Below are 25,177 nucleotides of genomic sequence, written 5' to 3' on the forward strand. Positions count from 1 at the left end.
ACAGACAGGAAGTTCTCAATTCCGCCTGTTTGAGAATGAGGGGAAGAGCGAATTCTCCTTAATCTCAATCTGGAGACTGAAATAAGTAGTGTTTCTAGATGCACCCAGAGTGGCCTTCGTAGCCGTCCTGCGTATTCCCTGCCAGGCGTCCTCTAGTCAGTGGTCATGAGGGCCCCCAAATGCAGATCTGTTGTCAGTCAGGTATTACTCCATCTGTGCCTAATTAGAGATTCTGAGCATCTTGAAGGATTCATAGAGACCTAAAGGTGAAGTCAAGGTGGTGTAGTTCCTAAGCATCTTCTCAAGGCAGCCTTGCCTTTCGGGGAACCAAATTCCTGCTGGCTCATGGGGTCTAGTGACAGGTGGTGATTTTGGTCATTTCTGTGAGGAGCAAACAGATTCTTTCTAGGCATCTCAACAGTAAGAGTTTTTTATAAACTTCCAGGTTAGAAAATTCACAGTTCTGTGTTAAAAATAAACAACTACATAGCCGGAAATGCATTAAACATCTATAGTTATCCTCATTTTCCGCAGTAAGCCCAAACTGGGGTGGAGGTGCGTTTCAGCAGGTAGTTAATAGCATATCCGAAACCAGAACCCACTGCCCTGCAGACTCCTGGCCGGAGGCTGTTGCCATCATTATTTCTTTCTGCAATCCAAAATTAATTGTCTGTGTTTTGATGGTATAGAAGCCACTTTTTATTTATAGTCCTTATGTCATGTGAACCTGAAAGCCCGATTTACTGAAATGAAGCCCTCACACAGGCACCCGTCGATAAGCGGGTCCTTCAGTTTTGCTGATACAGGAAGAGTTGGGGAGGAGGTTTGAGGTCTCTGGCTTGAGACTTGATCATGCCTGCCTATATGCCAAATCGTTTCAGTCGTGTCCAGCTGTTTGCCACTGCACGGACTGTAGCCCCCCAGGCTCCTCTGTCCATGGGATTCTCCAGGCAAGAACACTGGAGTGAGTTGCCGTGCCCTCTTCCAGGGGATCTTCCCGACCCAGGGATGGAATCCGTGTCACTTAACATCTCCTGCACTGGCAGGCGGGTTTGTTACCACTAGCGCCACCTGGGAAAGCCCCCTCAGCGAGTTAACTTAAAATTTGAGACCATCCTCTCCTCGAGGGTTGTTTAGGAGATGAGATGCATATGAAGTGCCTAGCAGAGTGCCTGGTGCTCCGTGAGTCCTCCCTAAAATCTTAGCTGTCCAGTATTCCTGAGCTTCCTGTTTCAGGGGAAGGGCTTCATCCCTGACGTCTCTTTTCTGTCTCGGCGGTGTTTCTCCTGTTCCGTCTTTTTCCTCCTTTGTCGGTAGTGATTTCTGTTTGGAAGTGTGGGGCATGAAGGCATACACAGTGTTTCCTGCCTGGTCTGTAGATTTTGAGTTGCAACTGCCCTATTTGATGAAGAGCGAGGGACATCTCAGCAAGAGTCCTTGTTCTTACTTGGCCCCGCGTGACATTTATAGCTGGAAAATCTTGAACGAATTTTGTAGTTACAGATTTTTAACACTTCAACTTTGTTCCCATGTAAATTCAGCCCAGTCATCGAGGGGCTAGCATCTGGGTTGTCTGTCCGTTGGTGTAATTTTCGTCAACCAGCGTTTGAGAACAAACAAAAGTTGACCGTGAATCTGTGGGCGGGTGGCTCAGGCCTCTGTTCCGTCCGTCTCCCCAGCCCGCCCATGTTTGCTTGGCAGTGACCAGGTGGTTGTGTCTTACACGCTGGACCTTGGAGGCGATGGAAGGTGGAGGGTAGCAGGGCTCCTGGGACCTCGCTGTCTGGAGCGGTCCCGTCCCGTTGGCCGGCCCCCACCACGTACGGCTTCTGAGCGCTTGCAGTGTGACCAGTCCTGTTTTGGGGGCTTCCCTGGTGGCTGAGTTAGTACAGGATCTGCCTGCCATGGAGGAGACCTGGCTTCAGTCCCTGGGTCGGGAAGATCCCCTGGAGAAGGAAATGGCAACCCTCTCCAATATTCTTGCCTGGAAAATCCCGTGAAGTGAGGAGCCTGGCAGGCTACAGTCCATGGGGTCGCAAGAGTCAGACATGACTTAAGGACTAAACCAGCTCCAGTCCTAATTGAGGTGGGCTGTAAGCATAACATATACACAGGGTTTTGAGAACTTAGATAACAAAGAGGAATGTAAAATGTCTCATTAATAGCTTTTTAATGTAGACTGTATGTTGAAAGAATGTTTTGGTTGAATAAAACTTATTACTAAAACTTATTTCACACTATCTACTCCCCCAGCCCCAGCCCTTTTCTTGTAAAGATAGAGGGACTTCCCTGGCAGTCGAGTGGTTTAAGACTCAGGGTTTCCACTGCAGGGGGTCAGGGTTTGATCCCTCATGGGGGAGCTAGGATCCCGCATGCTGAGTGGCAAATAAATTAAAAAATGCAAAAAAAAAAAAAAAATAGAAAACTTGCAACTATATATGTGGTTTTCATTCTGTTTCTGTCTGATAGTTGGTCTGGGTTGTCAGATGGACGACTAAATAAGTTTAACAGTGCAACTTCCCTGGTGCCCCGCAGTGTTCATATTTACTGATGTTGAGTCCTCTCGGTTGAAGAAGATAGGGTGAGAACTATGATAGGGTCTTCTTGCTAGAGAAACTCACTCTTGCCTGGTTTGGGCTCCCTTTCTCTCCCAGACACCCAGTTCATCTCCAGATTACGGGATTTAAACATCCATGCCACACTGCTGTTTGACGGCGGACAGGAAGGAAGCCCGCTGCAGGTTTGCGGTGTGCTGGACGCTTTATGCTGACTGTCCCCCGAAAGTGTAATTAACATCCCCGCTGAGACTTACAGACATTAGGAGACTGGCCGAAGAGGGCAGCGCTGGGTGGGAGACGGACCCCGGCCTTGGAGCAGGGCCCAGCTCGCTCTGCGGTTCTCCCCTGCCTCTCCCCACCTGCTGCTACCGTCCTGTGCCCCCACCTCGCCCCCAGGCCCCTCCTGGGTGCCCTTATCGTGCAGGTAGGACTGGTGGCGTACAGATCACCCTGGGGACCTTGTTAAAATGCAGATACTGATTCCCGAGGGCTGGTGTGGGCCCGGGATCCTGCATTTCTGACCAGCTCCCAGGTGATGCTGGTCTGCTGGTCCGAGGCCATGCTGAGTCGCAGGGGTCTGTAGCGCACCCCTGGGTTTCAGGTCCGCCGTCTCTGCTTCCGAGTCATCTGATGCCCTAAGCCTTGCCCGACTGCGGGAACTCACCGTCGCTTTGCATGTGATGCCAGTGAGGGCATTTGGGGTCAGCCCTCATTGTTGGGTCGTGGATGCCCAGCCTGGCATGAGCTCTGGTTTCTGGATACACAGGATCTGCCTGGACACTCAGTGTATTCTTGTTCCCACACAGCCTGGGTACTGAAGCTTCATTCCCTCGGCCCCTTGACTGATGAGACAGAGGGAGCTTTACTATCAGGATGAGCTCCGGGAGATACATGGCAGGGGTCCCTGTTTGGAGTCACTGTGATGAACGGTGTCAGGTCTTAAGTCAAGATATAAGAGTGACCACAGGGCTTCCCTGGGGGCTCAGTGCTAAAGAAGCCTCCTGCCCCAGTGCAGGTTCCATCCCTGGGTTGGGAAGATCCCCTGGAGCAGGAAGTGGCAACCCACTGCAGCATTCCTGCCTGGGAAATCCCATGGACAGAGGAGCCTGGTGGGCTACAGTCCACGGGGTCGCAAAGAGTTGGACATGACCGAGTGACTGGATAACAGCCACAGACAGGAATAACCGTGCCACGTCTGGTTCAGGGACCTGGGATCTGACAGGAGGTGGGGACTCAGCTGTTAGCAGCTGCTCTTTCTGCCTCTGTGCCTGACGGGGAGTCGGGCGGCTTGTGACTCTCCCTTAGCGTGGGAGCCCTAACGAGCCTCCTCCCAGGGTGGTGATGAAGAGTGGCTGACCAGCACCGGCTGCCCATGCCATGCAACGAAGGCACACGCTCTGGAGGCCTTGGGTCCAGATGTCTTGGGGACGCTCACTCCCAGGCCTGAGCCAGAGGAGAGACTGCGTTCCAGTAAGGAGTTTGGTGAATTCCGTGTTTGAGCTGTTGAGACCACAGAACTGTAGCTGGTGTGTTTTAAAATCTGGAAATGGATTAAATTAGTTGTAAGGATGAAGTGGTGTCTGTTACATGAGATTCTTGGGCATCCCTGATAGCTCAGTTGGTAAAGAAACCGCCTGCAATGCAGGAGACCCTGGTTTGATTCCTGGGTTGGGAAGATCCCCTGGAGAAGGGACAGGCTACCCACTCCAGTATTCTTGGGCTTCTCTGGTGGCTCAGCTGGTAGAGAATCCACCTGCAATGCGGGAGACCTGGGTTTGATCCCTGGGTTGGGAAGGTCCCCTGGAGAAGGGAGAGGCTGCCCACTCCAGTGTTCTGTCCTGGAGAATTCCATGGACTGTATAGTCTATGTCAGAGTCAGAGTCAGACACAGCTGAGCGACTTTCACTGTCACATGAGATACTTTGCCATCCTCATCTCTCTACAAGAAAGCTTCTCATTGCATACAAAGCCTAGTTGAGTTTTAGATCTTAGCGGACATTTGGAGTCTGAGAGTGCTACGATACGTGAATCCAGCACGTTGCATACGATTTATTACTTCTTGGTTAAATCCGTCAGCTCACGGTTTTTTGCTGAATCCCCGTCTGGGTGGGGAGAGCGTGTCCTGGGGTGTCAGCTGTGGCCTCACGTTACCTTGAGGGGAGCAGGGACAGGACTGGGCATTCGGGGCGGGCGTGGCCGTGGGGCCCGCGCTGGAGAAAAGGGTTGGAACCACGGATGTTAATCTGAGCTGGGGATGAGTTCAGGATATAGTGGGGTGGTGAGTCAGAGGTCCTCCTGCAGCCTGCCAGGAGTCAGGGTCAAAGACTAGGTGGGCAGATGTGCAGAGAGCGTCAGAAGGCAGCCCCCTGTGCGGTGAGTGGCCAGGCCCAGCGGAGCACGGCACACAGGCCACTGGCTGTGAGACGCGTGAGGGACTCCCCGGGAGTCGAGGGTTAAGCATCCACCTTCCAATGCAGAGGGCGCGGGTTTGATCCCCATCAGGGAAGAACTCGAGTCCCACATACCTCTCGGGCAGCCAAATATTTTTTTCAGAAAGTAAGAAAGTACAGGACTACAGGAATTGGGAGACGTGCACCATCTCTGTGCTTGTAGGAGAGCCTTTTGGATGAGCTTTGCCGTGATTCACTGTCGTCAGAAAATAGCTTACCAGTAAGTGAACTGAATTTGTGTCCTTAAGCTTTTGACACTGTTATTGTCTGATACACTCACTTGACTTCTAAAGGTAGAGACAGGAGGAAATAGGCAAACGAAGAAACGTCGTGTGGAAGTAGAGGTTCCAATAAAGATAAACTTTGGGTGAAATTCTGAAAAATACAGAGGGGTGAAGTTTTGCAGAAAGGGAACAAAGATCCAAGGTAGGAGATGATGAGAAGGTGTAGGACTTGGCTGGAGAAGGAAGTCCACGCCGAGGACACCGGGAAGCATCTTCAGGCAGAGACAGATTTTGAGGCAGGAAGTGACTCAGCCTGAGTTGGGAGGAAGAGAGCTGGCGGGCTAGTCGGTCACTCTGGGGAAAGGGTGTCTCTCTGGAGCCATGCTGGATTTCTGAGTCGTTAGGACTCACAGCAACCCTGCCAAGCCGGGGTTGTCACACCCACAAGTGGGTGACAAGCCTTCACCCACGTCAGGCCTGAGGCACTTCTTGCGCCGAGAGGGGACAGCCATGCGAAGCCGCGTGGCTGGCGTCGGCGTCCGTACCTGGTCTTCTGGGCCGGACAGCTATGGCATCACGTTCTTCAGCTTAGCGGCTAGGTGTGTGAGCTGCGTGTGGAGAGTCAATCTTTGTTTTCTGTTTACTCAAAAATCACAAAAACAGTATGTTTAGTTATCAGAATTTGCTCCATAAACGCCCAGCGCCTGCTGTGAGAAGACTGGCCAAAGGGCTGGAGGAGTTGTCCAAGCCTAATTTCAGGGGCTCTCCTGGGTGTGTCGCTGCGTGTCTGAGGGTGCTCCTAGGTAGGGGTGTGTGTGTGATGTGAGTGTGTGTGTGTCTGAGGGTGCTCCTAGGTAGGGGTGTGTGTGTGTGATGGGAGTGTGTGTGAGTCTGAGGGTGCTCCTAGGTAGGGGTGTGTGCGTGATGTGAGTGTGTGTGTGTCTGAGGGTGCTCCTAGGTAGGGGTGTGTGCGTGATGTGAGTGTGTGTGTGTCTGAGGGTGCTCCTAGGTAGGGGTGTGTGCGTGATGTGAGTGTGTGTGTGTCTGAGGGTGCTCCTAGGTAGGGGTGTGTGTGTGATGTGAGTGTGTGTGTGTGTCTGAGGGTGCTCCTAGGTAGGGGTGTGTGTGTGATGTGAGTGTGTGTGTGTGTCTGAGGGTGCTCCTAGGTAGGGGTGTGTGTGTGTGTGAGAGAGATGTGCGTGTGTGTGTGAGGGTGCTCCCAGGTAGGGGTGTGTGTGTGTGATGGGAGTGTGTGTGAGTCTGAGGGTGCTCCTAGGTAGGGGTGTGTGCGTGATGTGAGTGTGTGTGTGTCTGAGGGTGCTCCTAGGTAGGGGTGTGTGCGTGATGTGAGTGTGTGTGTGTCTGAGGGTGCTCCTAGGTAGGGGTGTGTGCGTGATGTGAGTGTGTGTGTGTCTGAGGGTGCTCCTAGGTAGGGGTGTGTGTGTGATGTGAGTGTGTGTGTGTGTCTGAGGGTGCTCCTAGGTAGGGGTGTGTGTGTGATGTGAGTGTGTGTGTGTGTCTGAGGGTGCTCCTAGGTAGGGGTGTGTGTGTGTGTGAGAGAGATGTGCGTGTGTGTGTGAGGGTGCTCCCAGGTAGGGGTGTGTGTGTGTGATGGGAGTGTGTGTGAGTCTGAGGGTGCTCCTAGGTAGGGGTGTGTGTGTGTGTGATGTGAGTGTGTGTGTGTCTGAGGGTGCTCCCAGGTAGGGGTGTGTGTGTGTGTGTGATGTGAGTGTGTGTGTGAGGGTGCTCCTGGGTAGGGGTGTGTGTGTGTGTGTTTGATGTGAGTGTGTGAACGGTTCAGGCCCCTCATGCGTGTCTGTCCGTTTGGCAAAATGCAGTCTGGTTCGGCTGTCCAGCGCTAACTTGGGGAGCTGAGACACAGTTCAGCGCCCGAGCAGTGACACTGATTAGGCTTGGCCGGTTTTGGTTTAAATGACTCACAGGTTTTTTTTTTTTAAATTCTTTTCCTGCTAACCTTGGGCAGTAGGTTACCGTTGCCCTCTGTTGGTGTTTCAGATTTAGCTGTCCCTTCTCTGGTTACACACTGCCTTGATTTCAGGTTGTTGAGGGTGGGAATGTCTGTTCTGCCTCTGTTGTGCTGTCTAGAAGAGCTTGCTGGGCTGCTTTTCTGCAAGAGGGCAGTTAAGTGAAGGATGCTTATTATTAAGTCACGTGTGTGCGTGCCAAGTCGCTCAGTCATGTCTAACTCTGTGCGACCCCCATGGACTGTGGCCCACCAGGCTTCGCTGTGCATGGGGTTCTCCAGGCAAGAATACTGCAGTGGGTTGCCATTCCCTCCTCCAGGGGATCATGCCAATCTAGGGATTGAACCTATCGTTTGATCCACCAGGAAAGCCCCAGAAGTGTAACTGACCTCTTGTGCCTGCAGAATTTGATTAAACTTTGTTTTAAAAATGCCCCAGAGACGTCTCAGTCTGAAAACGTCCAGCATCCAATAAGCTTGGGCAATGCTTCCAGCTTGGACGTTGGATCCCTGTGATGAAGTTTCAAGCTAGAAATTCACATCAGCACTTGAGAGCTCAGAGAAGCCTTGGGAGAAGAAAGATGCATGTGTATGTGTTTAATCCAGCCCTTCCCAAACCCCTACACTCTAGAATCCCTGCTTTCCCCTATTTGGTGGAAAATTGTGTAACAGGAGCTCTCCTGCGTGACCATTATTCCGATCTCTTGATTGTCTTTGGTGAAACTGGTGAAAAATGCAGCAGGACCTCGTGAGAAATACAGAGAGCAGCCTCCTCCTCTTACTATAACCTAGTGTTGGAGAGCTTGATACCCTTCATTCTCCTTGGGTGTGTGTTTTCTGTTTTCTCTCTACTCCAGAAAGAGAACTTTTAAGTGAGTTTGCTTTTAAAAGTCAGTAGACATGCTGTGAACGATCACCTTGGGGGATGCTCTTAGTCATGTCTTATAGATGAAAGCCCTACTTTTCCTAAATCTAAAAATGCCTCAGGTGAGTTTGGTGTCCAGCGAGACAAGGCGGTGGCCTCATTTTGGAATTCTGGACCAGCTGTGATAAGCCCGTGGGCAGCCCTTGGTCTGCAGGCTTCCTCAGGTGGTGGGGGAGGAAGGGGCTGGGGGGGACGCCGGAGGGAGCAGGTTAACGGTTCGTTTTTTTATTTTTGTTTGTTTGACTGTGCCAGGTGTTAGTGGGGGCACACGGATCTCCAGTCCTCACCGCAGCGTGTGGGAGCTGCTTCCCTGACCAGGGATGGAACCCAGGCCCCCGCACTACAGCACCGGGCCTCGGTCCCTGGACCATGGGGGAGTCCCGAGCCAGTTTATTGGGATCTTAGGAGGAATCGGTCTGGGAGGGAGGGGAACACGTGGCAAGGGGAAAGCCCATTCACGGAGGGCAGGGCTCTGCAGCCTTGGCACTGGCGAGCCTGAGGGCCGTCCCGTGCACTATAGATGTTCAGCGTCTGGCCGCTCACTCCCTTCCCTGCTGGATGCCAGGAGCACCCCTTACCCCACTTGAGGTTGTGCCAGCTAGAAATGTCTCTGGACATTGCTAAACTTCTGTAGCCGTGGAGGAGGAGCAAAATCACCCCCTTTGAGAACCACCGACTCAGAACCTTGTCGCGAGGACCATTCTTTGAAACTCGGGTAGTAAAGATTCTGAAAGAAGGACTTCCAGCGCGTGTGGCTGGACTGTACCTTCCCGGAAAAGAGCGAGGTGCTGTCAGCTCCCCGCGCTCCCCTGCGTGTCTTCTGAGGCCGCGAGTCTCAAAAATGTTTCCCAATAGTTTTAAGTTTAGTATGTGAAAAAGTTTCTGGTTAAACGAATACGAAACAGCAGAAAGCAAAGCAGCTGGTTTGATGGGAGCATTTCAGGGACAAACTTCTGTGGATGTAGGATTTTTGTACAGAAATCTAGAAGGATTATTCAGGTGACAAAGGAAAAGTGCTGTGAGGTTCTCCTGTGTGTAGTCGAAATATCACCTCTGATGTAGAAGATCTATACTTTGCTTCAAGCTGGAATTATAGAGATGTTACTGAGAAGTGTGGCATTTGTAAAATGCCAAATGAATGCTTCGAACACCTTCCGTGAGTTTTTCTCTTAAACGGGGATCCTTTGTTTTTAGACATGGGCATGTACGTGATTTCTTAGTTTTGAAATACTGAAATCCACCAAACTTGAGTATTTTATATCCAACTAATAGTGAACAAATTTAGACGTTTTTTTCCCCCCTTGCTTTCTCATCATTGAAACTCTTTGAATAACTCGCTCCAAGGAGAGGCTGTAATGAGTTTTCCTGAAGTTTATTAAGGGTGACAGATTTAGCCCAGACCCTTTCAGTATTTTTATAAGCTCACTGACGTGTTAGTGAACTGCTGGCCCAGGGGCCTTTGAGTTAAAAAGAATGTGGTACCTCCAGTGGGAAACAGAGCTCTTGCAAAAGGACCTTTGACAGAATCGCCAAGATCGGTGAGGCTGGCTGCCCTCGAGTTCATAGGGAATTTACACTTTCATCCACTTTCCCGTAGATAGGTGATCTTGAAAGTGCTTAGGTGGATGAACTTTGAAAAACATTGTGTCCCTACCTTCCATCCCCTGCCCTTTCTGGATTCAAGCGTCAGATGTTTAGTGTGACTCCTAAGCCTTTCTGTGAATTTTCCGTATCTATAAATTTTACATATTTATGTATAAGTGTATAAAATGCAGTATGCTGGTTTTACATATCATGTAAAATGCAATACACTTATTTTTTTCTTTTTAGTTTTAATGTAGTTTATATATTGTTTTAGGACCCAATTTCCCCCTCCATTAAAAAGAGCATGCTGTCAACAATGTGAATATACTTCACACTATTTTTAAGAAAGTTTGATTTATTTATGGCTGCGCTGGGTCTTTATTCCTGTGCGTGGTCTTTCTCTAGCTGGGGAGAGCGCAGGCTTCTGGTTTCGTTGGCTTTTGTTGCAGAGTCCGGGCTCTGCGGTGAGTGAAGGGCTTAGTGACTGTGGCTCGCGGACTTAGTAGCCCTGTGACGTGTGGGATCTTCCCATACCAGGTATTGAACCTGTGTCTCCTGCATTGAAAGATGGATTCTTAACCACTGGACCCCCAGAGAAAGCCCTACTTAACACTACTGAACTGTACATTTCAAAATGTCTGAGATGGCAAGCTTCACATTATGTGTATTTCACCACAATTAAAAAAAAAAAAGAGGTACCACAATTGACATGATCATCTTCCTGCTGATGGACATTCCTGGGCTTTCCAGTGTTTTGCTATATTTATGAATAACTCTGCCCCAGACATTTTCATGCAGATGCCCCTCACTTGGGATGATTTATTCCTTTGGTTTAAAACCTTGCTCCTGTGCCTTGAAATCAGTGACTTGTCTTCCAGGTGTAACAACTAGGATTCTTGCCCATTTTTTCTTGGGAGTAACTAAGGAAAGAGCAGGTTTTTCCTCTGGAGTTTAAAAAACGTCTTGGTTGTGAGAGTGCTGTTGGAGAGTCTCATGGTGTGTAATCTTCTCAGCGGAAGGTTTTCTTTCATTCAGTTTTGGGGGTGTCCAGGTAAGCCCTTGCCCTGAGCGCCTGTTTACTTTGCACCAGATAGCTGCAGAGATGGTCAGCCCGGGAGATGACCTGGTGCCCAGAGGCATTCCTGGAGGAGAAATGAAGGCCAGGCTTCAGGAAGAACAGATGACCGACTTCTGATAAGTGGGTTTGGCCAGCCGGTTAGGCGGCTTACTCCAGCAACACCGTGGTCTGAGCCGGCTCTTCTGAACCAGCGTTTGGTATCTGGTCAGCCCTGACTTCTGCCTTCAGGTTTTTCCCCCCAGAGAGCCATCATTTTGAAATGCTAACCCAAAGCAGCCCTACCTTTTAAATTTACATTCTGCTTTCTAAAGAAAAACACGGGGGCAGGTATTTTTGGAAGCTTTGTATATTCAGTAAGTAGATATTCCCACCCTTTGAGAACCTTATTAGCACTCATGGCAAGTCAGCACAGTTCTATTTTTGACTCTCAAGCAAGGGAAAGAAAACATCGGTCATGTGGATTGACGGGAGTTGCTTAATTTGGGTACAGTCTGCGGCAGGTTCAGTCACGGGGCGACCCAGCACCCTCCCTGACACAAAGTCTCCCTCGCCGTGTGTCCAGGAGGTGAGCTGGTGCCAAAGAGGGACGTGGACTGGTCCCCCGTCCCCTCCCACCCGGCGCTTGGCAAAACCCACAGGCCCTGCAGGGCCCCAGGCCCAAGCACGCAGGAGCCTCGGCCCTGGGGACGTGCCGGTCGTGGGGAGACTGACTGTTCCCAGATCCCAGGACCACGCCGAGCCAGGGTGAGCGGTGGTTCCTCCCACTTCCTGAGGAAGTGATCAAGGGCCCTGGTGAAGGCTGCTTTCTCCAGGAGTCCCCCCGGGAGGAGGGACAGGACATGCAAATTGACCATCCTCTGAGGGAACAGGGGCTTTGAAAGGAAAGGAGCCCGCCTTGGACGACCTTTCTGTCCGTTCCCTTTGATCTTCTCACGCTTCGCTTTCAGAAATTGTTTCCTAACTGCTCTGCCCTCTGCCTGTCTTTCTGTGGATGTTCTGTCCCGGCTAAACAGAACACGCAGAGGCGGACCCTGACTTCCACAGAGGGTTTTCAGGGCTGAGGCTCTGCGTGATGAGAACGCAAAGGCGTTTTAAAGGGATACAGTTGCTTGAATAATAAAACACCATCTTTATAGGCTATTTAATTTTCTGCCAGGATAAAATTCCTAGGGACTTGTCAATAAAGGAAGATGTGGAAAATGGGGGCCTTTTGGACCATTTTAGCAAACTGCGAATGAGGTCAAATATGAAATCAGTTGACTCCTTGTGAAAGGAAAGAGCCACTTGTAATGTATCCTATCACGGCTTAATATCACTTACTTTCTAATTTTGTGTATATGAAATAGAATATCTTCATCTTGAGTTTTTTTTTTCTATTTTCGATGGTTATCTGATTCAGACTTTTCCCTTCTCTCTTCATCTTTAGCCTATTGTGAACCGTATTTGCTTCCCTTGATGTTTGGTTCCTTCTTCCCAAGCACTTAGACAACACTTAGAGCTGAAAGCTGAGCACTGAGGCGGAGGTGAATCGTGTAGAAAGAAGGGTGCCTGTCAGGGTGGGCCTTCATCCAGCGAGCTGTGTCTTTCTTTTATCTTTTCTCCATATTGCTTCTATTTTCATACCTGTTTTTTAATTTTTTCTATAAAATGCAGTGATTGAGAACAACGTCTCATAAACTTGTGCGTTCAACCTGAAAGGGCATCCCCCAGACTGGAGCAGGCGCTTCAGGAAATCAGCTCCCAGGTAAAATGCAGCACCCGACTCAACGCCCCGCAGTTGTCACCGGAGCTTATCCAGACATTCCTGTGCCTCGGGCTTCCACATTCTTCCCTGCGATTTTTTCACCAGAAGGGTGGTTATTACCTCTTTTTAATGACTTCTAGTTATTTATTTAATTTTGACCTTTAACCACACCTGGTAATCTGCTTGCTAAAATCTCCGTGACTCTGAATTAACATAAAGGAATTCTTCTCTCCCTCTCCTTGTCTTTTCTGAGAACTGTAAGATGTCCTCTGTACTTTAAAGTGTACATTGAATATCCCTGCCTGCCCCCGTCCTGACTGAATGTTTTCGTGCTCACGTCCTGTTCCCTCTCCGTCTGTCTCTCTGTTCAGCCCTTTTCTCTCATCCTCCCCTTCCCTCCTTTTTCCTGGGACCTCTCCCTCCTCATAGGTAAAGGGCTCCTCCTTTCCTTTTTAGAGGCACCTGGGACCTTGGTACTTAACGAATATTTTAAAAATCACCAGATAAAATGGGATTATGCTTTATAAGTGGTGTTTTAAAGTTCTCTTACAATTTGATTTTGGTCTATGTTTTGCATACGTCTTTAAAGACTTTTTACTTAAAATATGAATTTGTCTATACCAAGTCTGACCAAAGGTACCTTAGAAAGTTGACCAGCTGTCTCATTCTGTCTTTCTGACCAGCCGTTTTTATTGTCCACCATACCGATTTCTGCCTCATGCCGGCACGCTAGGATTTTAAGTGCCAGCCTGTGCCAGCTTGCCCTCTCTCCTGAGGCTCAGCGAACTCCTCGGTTCCTACTTACCTGGTCTTAGGGAAAGGAGTTGACTGCTTGCAGATTTCCTTCAGGCTAAGATCCTTTAGGAAAGTGAAAGTAAAAGATTACTAAAAAATCAGGCATATGGGTAAATATGGGTGCTTATCCCTGGGTCGGGAAGATCCCCTGGAGAAGGGCATGGCAACCCAGTCCAGTATTCTTGCCTGGAGAATCCCATGGACAGAGGACCCTGGTGGGCTACAGTCTGTGGGGTCGCAAAGAGTCGAACCTGACTGATCTTAATGACTAAACTATCTGTAGCCAGGCCTAGGTTACCGTGAAGTCAAGGGTAGTCTCCTGATGGATGGAATGACAGAAACTGTTCTTTGAGACATGGCGAACATAAGGATTATGGTTTTAGAGCATGTGTAGATTATTTTAATGTCTCCATCTCCCTTATCTTTTACTTTCTCACATGAGTTAAAAATGTTATCTTTAGAATTTTAAAGCAAATGGGTGAAACTCAGCACTGTATATCTTAAAGGTTATTTTTTGAAGTGTTCTTATTTTGGCAAGAATTCTTGAAGAAAGGTTTCTCTCGCAGTTCCTTGCTTTGGCAAAATCTTCTTGGAATAGATCAAAGTCTATATTTAACAGGGTACCCCTGAACAGATGTATGTGTAGAATTAGCATGGACGTGTGTCTGTGACATGATGGAAACATGTATTGACATGGGAAGATGTCTGATACGTTGTCGAATGTAAAAAAGCCTATTTTGTTAAAATTATATATGTGTATTTATATATTTATGGTTATGTATGCATTTAGAAGTCTGTATCTCAAATGTTATTAGTGATCCAGTGGGTCTCCTGGAGACTTTTACTTTCACTTGCTTATTCGTCTTTTTTTTTTTTTTTAGAGTATTGGCATATACTACTCTGATAAGAAAAATGTTTTAAAACCCCAGGAATGAAAGAGAGGCATTTTAAGTAAATGGCAGTCTGTTGTCTGAATAAAGCTCTTTCAAATATGCTACCTGAGCATTCGAGTTAAGAGTGATTCTAATGAAGCCGTCATGATGTTCACATAGAGATTGTGAACCTAAGAGGTTGTGTTGGCTGAAAGGTCCCTGAGTGGGGGGTGAAAGAGACAGGAAGTAGCATGCTATTTGTGTGTGTGTTAGTCTGTCAGTTGTGTCCGACTCTTTGTGACCCCACGGACTGTAGCCTGCCAGGCTCCTCTGTCCATGGGATTCTCCAGGCAAGAATCCTGGAGTGGGCTGCTGTTCCCTCCTCCAGGGGATCTTCCCGACCCGGGGACGGAACCCAGGTCTGCACTGCAGGCGGGTTCTTCACTGTCTGGGCCGCCAGGGAAGCCCTCGGATGCCGTCATTGCAGCAGAAATCACTCCGGGGGACTCAGGGCTCTGCTGGGTGAAATGATGGGGTTCTTGCTGTACCGTTTCTGCAGTGTTCATTACACAGAAAGTCTTAAGGAAGGCTTGTCAGTAAACTGAGAGCAAATGGGTTATTCTCTGCTGTCGAATCAGCAATTTCTAATTTTGTACTTCAAAGGAAAAAAAAATTAGAAATTTCTCATTACTGTTAGACATCAGTGCTTCTTTTCCCACTGTGGAGTAAGCTAACAGCTTTCAGAATCCAAGTAATTAGGAAGCTGTATACATTTTTGGACCAAAGCACATATGACTTCATGTATTAGAACTGCTTGCAGACCTAGCTGACCTGTGAAATGGTTGGCTTCAGTCTTTTGTTTATGTTGAAAGGGCTTGGCCTGTGCATCTCCTGTGTGGAGGGAAGGCAGAGAGAGCAATGATTGTGTGGGGCAGAATGGTGGCACTGTTTCAGCCTGACTGGGGGTCAGCTGCGAAAGACTGCGGAACGCCCTCATCCTTCGGGCAAGCTATCAGAACGTTCACGGGATTTGTTGTGGCTTTGTCCTTGTCCTGTGTTTACGGCCGCGGTGGTGCGCGAGGAGATCCATTTCCTCTGGCTCCAGATACAGGCCGCCTGGAGGAGGAGGAGGTGGCCAGGGCCCTCCGCTGCCTTGCCTGTACCTTGTAATGGGTCCCCGTCCTTCTTGCTCTCTCTCCGGCATTTGTCTTCTCTGTCAGCGCTTCTTGCAAAGAAGCATAAATACGTGATTTTTTTCATTGTGGAAAGCCTTCTGTCTAGGAAGCGCTTAAACAATAAAATAAATGAAAATAATATTCTCATTAATCAAATCCGATAAACCATGGCTCGCGCTGGTTATTAATTTGCGAGGCGCTAAGACTGTTGACCTCCTTACTCTTCCCAGCGGAGTTAATGACTCATTTGCCTTTCCTGCAGTTTGGATCCGCCCTTGACTCACTGCGTTGTCAGGCACTTCTTGACTTGTTATGATCAGAACCAGCCTATCAGTATTTTTCTAGATATTTTGGCAGTTTTATACAGGTTAATGTTATGGCCCCACTTGGAATATTTTAGATGTTAAGATACATTAAAGTTTGGGTGGGGGAAGTTTTGGAATCAGAAGAGGTGCATTGTGGGACTTGGAGAAGACAGTGTCCCATGAGAAAGGCCAAGAGAAATGGTACCTGGACTTTCTCCTTCTTGCCCAACATCCCTGTGGCTCAGGACCCAGTGAGCAGAGGCTCTAACTGGGCTCTTCTGCATAAATTGTCACTAGGTTCTGACCCAGGTTGTCTGGTCACTCCTGGATTGTCAGACAGGGTGTGCCCATCACTGCTGGCATAGAGTCTACAGAGGGTAGGTGTCTTCTGGATGCCTGGCCGTCTCTGCTTTGTGTGTGTAGGGGAGGTCTGCTTGTTGCCTGCAAGCGAATAGACTCATTTCTTTAACCTGGTATTTCCCAGAAGGTGGGGCTTCCCTGGTGGCTCAGACGGTAAAGAATCTGCCTGCAGTGCAGGGTTCCTGCGTTGCATCCCTGGATGGGGAAGGCCCCCTGGAGAAGGGAATGACAACCCAGTCCAGTATTCTTGCCTGGAGAATTCCACAGGCAAAGGAACCTGGCAGGCTGCAGTCCATGGAGTTGCAAAGTGTCAGACATAACTGAACGATTAGCACTTTAATTTAGTCTCAAAAGGCAAGGAGCACTGCTAAGATGTTCTTCAAAGAGAAAAGGGTCTGGAGGTCAGATGGGTTAGGTAAACATGTCATACACCAACCCTTCTTGGTCATTCAGAATGCACATCACTCTGTTAAAAGATCTCACAGGGAAAAAAAAAAGATCTCAAAGGAGATGGGAATAAAGATTCAGGGATGTTTTGTGGTCAAGAAGCCAGTTTTAAGCTTCATTTAACCATTGGACTCAAGACTCTCCCTTCCCTCCTAGCGTCTGTAAGGAGAACACATTTTGGGCATCAGTGATGTTGGGGCTGCCTCTGACTGGCTCAACAGCTTGTCAGGGGTACCTCTTCTCAACACCCGCCCCCTGTCCCCCACCAGGGATGTCATATCAGTACCTGGAAGTGTACCATGGTCACAGAAATGGATAAATGCTAAAAGTCAGGATTCCGTACATCTCAGACAGCTGGTTGTGAAAGGTTACAAGGGCTCTGCTGATATCAGCCAGTTTCCCCAAAGATGCTGCAAAAGAGAACCAGACATTAGAATTTTATTGTAACTTGTCCTCCCTGTTCAGTGCAGCAGGTGTTTTTTTTTTAATTGTGGTGAAACATACATAACATGAAAAGAAGTGAAAGTGTTAGTCGCTCAGTCATGTCTGACTCTTTGTGACCCAATGGACTGTGCCCGCCAGGCTCCTCTGTCTGTTGAATTCTCCAGATAAGAATACTGGAGTGGGTTGCCATTCCCTTCTCTAGGGGATCTTCCTGACCCAGAGATCGAACCTGGGTCTCCCACGTTGCAGGCATATTCTTTACCATCTGAACCACCAGGGAAGCCCATGTATAACATACGAGCTTGCATTTTAACCATTCATCAGCATGCAATTCAGTGGCATTAAATTAATACACCACCCTCAACAAAGTTTTCCATCGCCCCCACAAAAACTCTGAATCAGCTAAACAATAACCCTCCCTTTCTCTCTTTCTCCAGCCTCTAGTAGCCTCTTTTCTGTTTTCTGCCTCTGAATCTATGTATTCAAGGCCCCTTAGATCTGTGGAAAGAAGGGATATAGGTTTTTTTTTATTTTGGCGCGTCTGCGGTGACCCAGTGGAGCCATTTCTGGTGTCTGGGTGGGAAGCCGAGTTGTAGCTCATGCCTGGGACATCCTTGGTCTTATGCATCTTGATGTTCCTCCCCCCTGCACAGTTGTTGGTCTTATGTATGAGCCTCTTACTCTTGCTGCTGCTGCTAAGTCACTTCAGTCATGTCTGACTCCGTATGACCCCATAGACGGCAGCCCACCAAGTTCCCCCATTCCCTGAGATTCTCCAGGCAAGAATACTGGAGTGGGTTGCCATTTCTTTCTCCAGTGCATGAAAGGGAAAGTGAAGTCGCTCAGTCGTGTCCCGACTCTCAGCGACCCCATGGACTGCAGCCCACCAGGCTCCCCCGTCCCTGGGATTTTCCAGGCGAGAGGACTGGAGTGGGGTGCCATCACCTTCTCCGTGTCTTACTCTAAACCACCTTAAATCCTTTATTATTGTTGTTGTTCAGTTGCTAAGTCTGTGTCCGTCTCTTTGCGACCCCGTGGACTGCAGCACGCCAAGCTTCCCTGTCCTTCACTATCTCCTGGAGTTGCTCAAACTCATGTTTGAACAGTTGAGCTGGTGATGCTATTCAACTGTCTCAAATGAAACAGCACATGGTGTGCGTAAATGTTGAAGAGACCGATAAACTGGACAGATTGGAGTAGGTTGGGATCAGTCAGTCAGAGGTGTCTTCCTTCAGTAGGCTTTGAACAGGAAGAAGCTAGACTCGGCTGAGGAATAGAGCATATGAAGGTGAACCAGCAAAAGAACAAGCTGGGAGGCAAGGTCTCAGCCCTGTGTGACCTTCCACTTTAAAATGGGCAGCCTGGTCAGCTAGAGACATAAAAGACTACACAGACCACATTCTTCAAAGGGCCATGGTTTTGCTCTGGGGTCAAGTCTTAGGTTGTAAGCCTTTTTCTTTTCTCTTTCTGTCATCCACCCCCTCCCCCACCCCCACCCCAGGACTTGGATGGAAACACAAAAAATTCTCTGGGTTGGAATCTCTCTTTGATATTGATTCTTCTCTAAGGGGGAATTGTTACTTACATTTCATTATGTGTGCTCCTAGATTTGGTAAATTTGATGGAACACTTCAGCCATTTCTGAATTAAGCAATTTTGTAAATAGGTATTTTTTCAGCATATAGATCATGTACAAGTAGTTGAATGCCGAAAGCTTTTCTTCTCTCCTTTTTTTTTCCTTCCCTTTATTTTCAGCTCTCACTGAGTAAGGGCCCTCTAAATTGAGGTTGGGAGAGAAAAATACATTAAAAATTCTTTCTGAATATTCATGGCACCTAATTTTGCAATCAGAAATGCCTCTTTGGGGACTTCCCCGTCATTCCAGTGGTTAAGACTCCATGCTTCCAATTCAGGGTGCAAATTGGATCCCTGGTCAGGGAACTAAGATCTCGCTTGCCGAGTGGAGCAACCAAAAATGAGATTGGAAAAAAAGGAGACTATTTTGGGGTTTTCAGCTATGTGACATTTTGGGACAAATAATAGGATTTGCTGTGTTTCAACTGTAAACAGTGTTGAGACCACAGTGACTGCAGCAGCACCCTGAGGGTTACAGTCCGTGAACTGTTTTCGTGTTATGACAGATGGGCCTTCCGTTTAGGCAAAACCTGGAGCACGTGGGATGCGTTTTTACAGGAATGAGCCTTGGGGAGCAGAGTGATTTTTGAGTTGTTTACATTGAGGAAGGAGATGTGAAGTTAAAAGATAGTAATGGTTCTCAACAATTTAAATTTTTTGTCGAAGTAATACATGTACACATAGATTAAAAAAAGAAACAGTATTTTTCAGTCCTCATCCCTGTAGGCAGTTAATTTCAACTCTTTCATGTGTTCTTCTGTTGTTAACTGTCTCATTGCCGAATAATACACTTAGGCTGCTAAATTTGGAGTTCTTCATTTTAGAAATTACCTTCTGGCTGTCTGTTCTCGTAGGGACTGTGAGCCTGGGCTGTGGAGGCAGAAGGTCGGGGTTGTCGTCTGCCCTCGACCTTTCTCTCGCCGTCTTGTTCTTGAGCAGCGTACTAAAACCTTCTCTGTCCCATATGTGAAACAGGAATAATAATAAAACAAAAAATAATAATAATAATAATGCCCCACAGGCCTGCCCTTAACGTTGCAGGGCCTGGGGCAGAGACCGCAAATGGAGCCCAGACGGCTAAATATTTAAAAGGCCTCATGAAATATTCAGGAGAGATATTTAAATATTTAAAAGGTATATACCATATGCCTAAATATTTAAAAGGTTTTAAGTCAGGCTGCAGCTTAGGCCTGGCCCCTGTTTCACCCGGGGCCTGGGAGCCCGTTCCGCCGGTCTCGCCCTCAAGACCAGGGGTCTGGAGACATCCTGACCCTTGGACGGCCCCTTGAGACGGCAGGAGGGCGAGGGCCCCCTCCTGGACACCGGCCCGGCCGCTCACCAGCTGTGGCTGTGCCTCCTCGCCGGGACAGCCGGGACCTGTGGGCGGACTCCCCCAGCGGGGTCGTTGTTGGGAGCTTTTTTTTTTTTTTGACTTAAGCCTTTCCAGGCAGTTGTAAGCTCCTCCCCAAAGCTGCACCTTCTGTGCTGGGGTGGGGGGCGTGGGGGGTGGCAGGGGCGGGCTCACCCGCCCCACACCCGCCCCATCTGTCTCCCTCGCGTAATTCCCGCTCCTCTCCAGCAGTTTGCAAAGTTAAAAAAAAAAGCAGCACAGAAAGAAAACTTTCCTATGAGACTGAAAAGGAAAAAGAGAAGCTCCCTGCTTTCAGACACTCGCGTCTTGTAACGCGCAGGTCCGCAGGCTCGGTGCCCGGTGCCCCACCGGCGGGTGTGGGGATTCAGGGGCCAAAGCGCCCACTTCCGCCCGGGGCCCCGGGACTCCCACGCTGCGGCTGGTCTTAAATTTGGAGCGTTCTGTCAGTTGGCTGGGGTGCGGGCGTTTTTTTCCTAGGAGGTGCTGGGCTGTCAGAGGGTAGAGGCTTGCCCGATTTAGCAAAAAAGAAGAAAAAAGTCCCTATAAACAATGGAACACACTTATAGGAGAAGATTGGTCCTCATTTATTTGAAATCGAGATATATATGGCAGCTCTGTGAGGACCCTTTCAGTCTGAGATTTGGCTCCTTCAATCTTGGGAGCTATTCCTGTATTTTTTCTTCAATAATATTGTCTCTGTGTTTTCTCTTTCTGAAACACTCTTATGAGACGCTGGATCAACTGGATTGAGCTTTGAATTTTAGTGCCTTTTCTCTCCTATTGTCCAGATCTCTTTTCTAGTTCTGCTTTTTGGGAGACACCCTGATTTCTCAGACTTTTTTTTTTTAAACCTGTTTTGTCTTTTATTTCCGTTATTAATATTTCTTCTTTCTAAACATTTCTTCTTGTCCTTTGGGGGCTGCGTCTCCGTGACTTCCTGTTTTTTCTCGGAGGATGGCGTTTGGGTCCATAAATGGGATCTTCCACTCGCTGAGGCCTTTCTGTCATCATCTTGCTCTTCTGTTTGTTCACTGTGGTCTTTCTCAGGGGGGAGGCTTTTGCACAGGTCTGCTGACGGTTGAGGATGGGGTGTGTGGCCAGCTGATTGGAGGCTGTGCCCGCACAGACCTGTCCTCGTCCTCGGCTTCTTTGTGGTCAGTTCTGGAGCTGGACTCCACGGACGGGTCTCACAAGTCATGTCCAACTCTTTGTGGCCCCATGGACTGCAGCCCACCAGGCTCCTCTTTTCATGGGATTCTCTAGGCAAGAAGACTGGAGAGGGTTGTCAGGCCCTCTTCTAGGTGATCTTCCAGACCCAGGGATGGAGCCCAGGACTCCTGCATCGCAGGCGGATTCTTTACTGTCCACACCACCAGGGAAGCCCGCACCACAGTGGAGATGCTGAACCTTGAGCCCCTGTGGCTCTGGTTAACCCAGAGAGTGTTCCTCTTGTCCTCCTCAGCTCCCCCACCTTGGCTCCAGCAAGGGCACTGAGTGTGGACTTCACCCCCTGGCTTTTTCCAGCACTGCCCCTTCCTTCCATGGCTGGTGTCTCCTCTGCTGATTCCAGGCCTGAGCTTTGACGTTCCCTGGGGCTGACTGTCCGCCTTCTCCATGGCCCCCTCCTGCAAGGCCGTGGAGTATAACCTCCTGACCACTGCCCTTTTCCTTCTCTTGATCCTGCTTGTGTTTCTCGTGGATGTCCGTGCTGTTCTCGTGACCTTCTCCTTGGGTGTCTAATACATGTCTTTGGTAACAACTTGCTTGGGACACAGTTCACATGCTGTACAGTTCACCCATTAGTAGCATACCATTCGGTGGTTTTTGGTCTTTTCCCAAGAGCTGTGTAACCATCTCCACAGTCAGTTGTAGGACCTTTCCATCCCCTGAAAAAAGCCCTGTCTGTTGGTGGGAAGGTAAATTGGTGCAACTGCTATGGAAAACAGCATGGTGGTTCCTTAAAAAACTAAAAGCAGAGTTACCATGTCATCCAACAGTCCCACTCCTGGGCATGTATCTGCAGAAAACTAATTCAAAAAGATACACCCACCGCAGTATTTGTAGCAGCATTATTTATAATAGTGAGGACATGGAAGCACCCTAAATGTCCACTGACAGATGAATAGATGAGGAAGATGACTATCACTCAGCCATGAAAAAGAATGAAACAGTGCCACTCGCAGCACCATGGATGGACCTAGGGCTGATCATACTGAGGGAAGCTAAGTCAGAGAGACAAATACCCTGTGATTTCCCTATCCCTTCCATGTAGAACCTCAAGTACGACACAGATGAACTTATTTACCAGACAGAAACAGACTCAGACATGGGAAACAAGCTTGTGGTTATCAAGAGAGAAGGCGGGGGAAGGAATAAATTAAGTGTTTGGGATCAGCAGATGCACTGCTGTATAAGAAGAAATGAACAGCAAGGTCAGTAACCTGTAATGACAAAGAATACACATACACATATGTATGTAGACTGAATCACTTTGCCAGAAAGCAGGAAATAACACAGCGTTGTAAATGAACTAATAACTATTATTATACTATTAACTAACACAACTATTGTTATACTAATAACACAACTGTTTTAACTGTTAACTAGCACAACATTGTAAATTAAGTAAAATAATGGAGTAGGGAAAAAAGCGCCTTTTATCTGTTGCTCCCTAGTTCTCCCAATTCTCCAGCCCTGAGCCACCACAAATCTACTTTTTGTCTTCATAGGTTCGCTATTTTTATCTTTTTAAAAATACTTTTAATGTCATCTTTGTAGGAGTTCAGGAGGCCAAGGGAAAGAAACCCATGAATTCAGTCAACATTCTTCCTTGGGAAGTTCTTGCCATGCATAAAACATTAGACTATGAAAACATGCTGCCCGTTTCTCTACTTCTGCGTTCTGAGGACTGACTGAAGTAACCGTGTGACAGACGTGGGAATTTCCTTGTATTTTCTGCCTTTCCCCCCGCCCTTTTTTGTTTTTAATCCCCTCTCCTGACCCAAACCTCGGGCCTCGGAAGCCGAGGCCGTTGGCAGGCCCGGAGGAGCGGCCTCCGAGCCCTTAGGCTTCTGGAGCCCTCACGCGTCTGAAGCCTGCAGCTGGAAGGCGGCCTCCGAGCCCAGGCCCCCGCTGCCGTAGAGGCGCCGAGCCGGTGGCGGTCCCCGAGCGGCGCTCCCCCTCCCGCGCCCACTGTCCGCCAGCGCTCGCTCTTGGGCGGCTGTGGAGAGCGGACGTGGATGCAGCCTCTGAGGTGGAGAGCGGCCCGCCGACCTCCGTGAACGCTGACGGGCGCGAGGTCCGTCCCGGGTGCGCGCGCCTCCGGGGTGGGCCGCGGCGCCGCTGCCCGGGGGCCCGTCCCCCTGTCTCCTGGACCCCCGAGGGGCCTTCGGAAGGCTCTGCGCCGCCCTCCGCTTTGCCCGAAGAAAGGGAGCTCGGCGCTGTGAGCGGCTGCCTCTGCCGCGTGCGGACGCGTGGCTCACTCTCGCTCTGGCCGTTCTCCAAGCCCGGGCTCTCCCGCTGCTTCTCCCTCGCTTCCGTCGGGGTCCTGGCTGGGCTGTGGGTTTAGGGCTCGGCGCCTCCTCGAGGACGGCGGCTCCGGCGCGGGGCATGGTGCTGGCCTCCCGCGTGGCCCTCGTCCGCCCGGGTGGGGTTGCGGCAGCCCGCGCGGGCCCTCAGCCCTCTGCGGGCCTGGTCTGAGCCGGGGCCCTGCGAACTGTCGGGCGGCGTGCGAACGCTCCAGAGCCGTGGCTGGGCCGGGGTCCGGCTGGGAGCGCGTGAGGTTGCAGCTTGTTGCTGCTTAGTCACGCAGCCGTGTCCGACTCTCTGAGACCCCACGGGCTGTAGCCCGCCAGGCTCCTCTGTCCATGGATTCTCCAGGCAAGAGTATTGGAGTGGGTTGCCATGCCCTTGTCCAGGGGATCTTCCTGACCCAGGGATCAAACCTGGGTCTCCTGCATTGCAGGTGGATTCCTTGCTGCTGAGCCACTGAGCTAGTCCGTGGTTATTCTGACCGGAGGCCAGAGCTTCAGAGTTAGAGGAGTCATAGGAGAGTCAGAGACATTGAGGTATTTTGCTTTGTGAGCTGAAAGTTTGCTGCCCTTTAAGAGGAAACTGAATTCTTTGCAGTGTATGAACTCCAAGTGACCCACCAATGGCTGATCCCTAGAGCAGGACTTGAAGGCACATGTATTCCAGGAAAGGGGCCAACATTTTGAAATGAAGTGAGATGTAGTAAGGAGCCGGGGCCTTCGCTCTGAATGGTACCCAGGAATGTCCCTCTTCTCCTTTTCCTCCAAACCATCATCACCTCAGAACTGCTTTACTTTTTTGTCTCAACGTTTCTACATTTTTCCTTTTTTTTCTCCTTACTTTGTTTTCTTATTCTAACAAATAGACAAAGAGAGGAAGAAAATACCATTAATGCCTGTGTGTTTGGTACTTTTTTCATACATATTGTTTACTATGGTAGTCTTATGATTTGGCAATTATTATTGGTTCTCATTTTAAAGATGAAATTGAGGCTCTTCTTTCAGAAGAAACTGAGGAATGGGTTCTTCATCTTTGGCTAATGGAGGGGTGGGTGTATGTGTGTGTGTGAGACAGAGAGAGAGAGAGAGATTCTGGGTTAAGAACTAGCATGACCCTAGGAGGAAAGGTGTGTGTGTCTGTCTGTCTTCCCACCCCATACTTGCAGACCTGCAGGAGAAGAGTGGTTGGGCTTTGACCGGGTCGGGTCTTTGGTGTCAGACCAAGGAATTTGGACTTAATGTGGAAGGTGACGTGAGGGTTTTTAATAGAGGGAGGCAATACATATGATTCTGCGGGAGACTCGGGGTTTGATCCCTGGGTCAGGAAGGGATCCACCTGCATTGCAGGCAGATTCTTTACCAACTGAGCCACCAGGGAATGTTGTTTGAGAAAGATTCATCTGGCAGTTCTGAACCAGAGCGTGGAGAGCAGCGTGTTGTTTTTTTCTGGGTATAAGATGGGGTGACCCAGAGAGAGGGGTGACAGAGATCATGACGGGGGTGTAACGTCGCTGAGGGGGAAGATGCAGGACTTGGTGAGAGAAGAATTTTCACATAAAGATGAAGCATGTATGTTTGAGAGGGTAAATTTTATGATATGTGTATTTTATCAGAATTTAAAAAAAAATGAAGTGTGTACCTTGCTTTGTTTTCCTGTCTGTGGCTTGTTAATTACATTGGCGTGGTAATAAGTAT

At 49.1% G+C, this 25,177-nt stretch overlaps 1 protein-coding gene across 1 annotated transcript in view; it reads left to right on the top strand.

The window, feature by feature from the left end:
- ZNF532 (zinc finger protein 532) overlaps window positions 1-25,177 on the top strand; it is a 105,940-nt gene that overhangs the window by 6,171 nt on the left and 74,592 nt on the right. Inside the window, exon 2 of the mRNA XM_043889688.1 lies at window positions 12,457-12,547. The gene's annotated coding sequence lies outside the window, so the exon portion shown is untranslated. The remainder of the gene's footprint in view (window positions 1-12,456; window positions 12,548-25,177) is intronic.

Source organism: Cervus elaphus, chromosome 27 (genome assembly GCF_910594005.1).
Source record: "Cervus elaphus chromosome 27, mCerEla1.1, whole genome shotgun sequence".
Taxonomy (NCBI): Eukaryota; Metazoa; Chordata; class Mammalia; order Artiodactyla; family Cervidae; genus Cervus; species Cervus elaphus.